Source organism: Choloepus didactylus, chromosome 1, assembly GCF_015220235.1.
Source record: "Choloepus didactylus isolate mChoDid1 chromosome 1, mChoDid1.pri, whole genome shotgun sequence".
Taxonomy (NCBI): Eukaryota; Metazoa; Chordata; class Mammalia; order Pilosa; family Megalonychidae; genus Choloepus; species Choloepus didactylus.
The window spans coordinates 62,531,304-62,532,989 of record NC_051307.1 but is presented as its reverse complement, the minus strand read 5'-3'; the positions used below and the strand labels follow the sequence as shown (position 1 = coordinate 62,532,989).

General features: G+C 46.4%; 1 pseudogene; it reads left to right on the top strand.

Moving 5' to 3' along the window:
- The first annotated feature begins 257 nt into the window (after positions 1–257).
- Positions 258–1,331, top strand: LOC119513788 (annotated as a pseudogene).
- The last annotated feature ends 355 nt before the right edge of the window (positions 1,332–1,686 follow it).

The following is a 1,686-nucleotide window of genomic DNA, read 5'->3' as shown; positions in this document are numbered from 1 at the left end:
AAAAATCAGGGCATACCAGCATGCAGAGCAGACAGCCAGACCTGCAGGGTGCCAAGGCAGCCAAGGTACAGGCTGGGGCTCCTGGGGTCTGTTTCACCCCCACCTGCTCACCCAGTCATGCAACAGTGGTGCTTTTGTTCCTGCTGCTCCCAGAAGAGGAGAAGGGAGGTGGGCCAGCCACTGGATCTATAAAGAAAACAGTAGATGAGGAGAGGGAGGGGAAGGCTCGATCCATGAGGTATGTGCACCCAAGAACCATGTCACTACAGAAATCCTTTAAACCAGAAGGTCAAGAGTTGGACAAGGGCTCCCAGTTGACCAGGTTCACTGAGCTGAAGGGCACAGGCTGCAAAGTGCCCCAAGATGTCTTAGCTTACAGAAATTTCTGGAATCCTTGTAAGAGTACCATTTCCAAGAAGACATGTAGTTCCTGGGAGCAGTTATACCAAGGCTCTTAGCATTGAGATGGACGTATGCATCATCCCACTGAGGCACAGTGGCCTCTCATTAGTGCAGATCATGGACTACATTTACCCTATTGTAGTCAACCCTTATGTGATGGGCAGGATAGCCTGAGCCTATGCAATGGGGGTCACAGAATGTGACAACATACTCATGCTCTTTGAGATCAGCATTAAGATGACTGAAAGAGGTTTCAGACACAGCAGAGGAAGCAGGGACATCAGTAACATGTGGTTAAATGGTATTCAAACTCTGGATTGTTTTAGGGGGAGTTGCTATGACTGTCTGCTAGCCCAATGAGTCCATCATGCCAAATAACATGGTGCTGGGAGACATGCTTGTTCTGACCAAACCCCTGGGTACGCAGGTGGCTGTGGCTATGCAATAGTGGCTGGACATTCCTGAAAAATGGAATAAAATTAAACTAGTGGTCACCCAGGAAGATGTAGAGTTGGCATACCAAGAAGCAATGATGAATACGGCTCATAAGGCTACTGACATCATGGGCTTCAGGGATCCTGGCCACACACACAACCTGGTTAAGCAACAGAGGAATGAGGTGTCCTTCATCATCCACAACCTCTCTCTCCTGTCCAAGATGGCCACATGAGCAAGGCCTGTGGGAACATGTTCAGCCTCATACATGGACCTGCCTGGAGACTTCAGGAGGCCTTCTGATCTACTTACCATGCAAACAGGCCATATAGTTCTGTGCCTCCCAAGTATAGGGAAGGCTGCCAAGCATGGATTTTTAGGACTGTGGAAAATGGCAGCTGCACAGTCAGAATCATAGACAAGCCCCAATCATAGAAGTGGCCCCACAGGTGACCACTCAGAACATGAACCCCACATCTGACACCACCTTTTAGTCCAGGCCACACTAGCTCTCTTGGTTTTGTTTTTATGTGGATTGATTCCTTTACCATTACTTCAGTTAAAGAGTATAAACCACAACTATCTTCATTGTGTCCACATACCTGGTGACTTTAGGTCAATGTGTGAGTGTATATAAATAATAAAGTAGAGCCCATTTTCTTCTTTTCCTGTTACATTAACTGAAAATGCATGTTATCTTGAGACACTTCAGAGTTGAGAATATATTGTTATCCAATAGTGTTGATTCTTTACACACATCTCTTGCTGACAGGCCCTTTCAAAGGTGCTTTTACATGGCACAGACATTACCAAGAGTAGTGTCAACCACAGTCAGTGTTTTTTTCATTT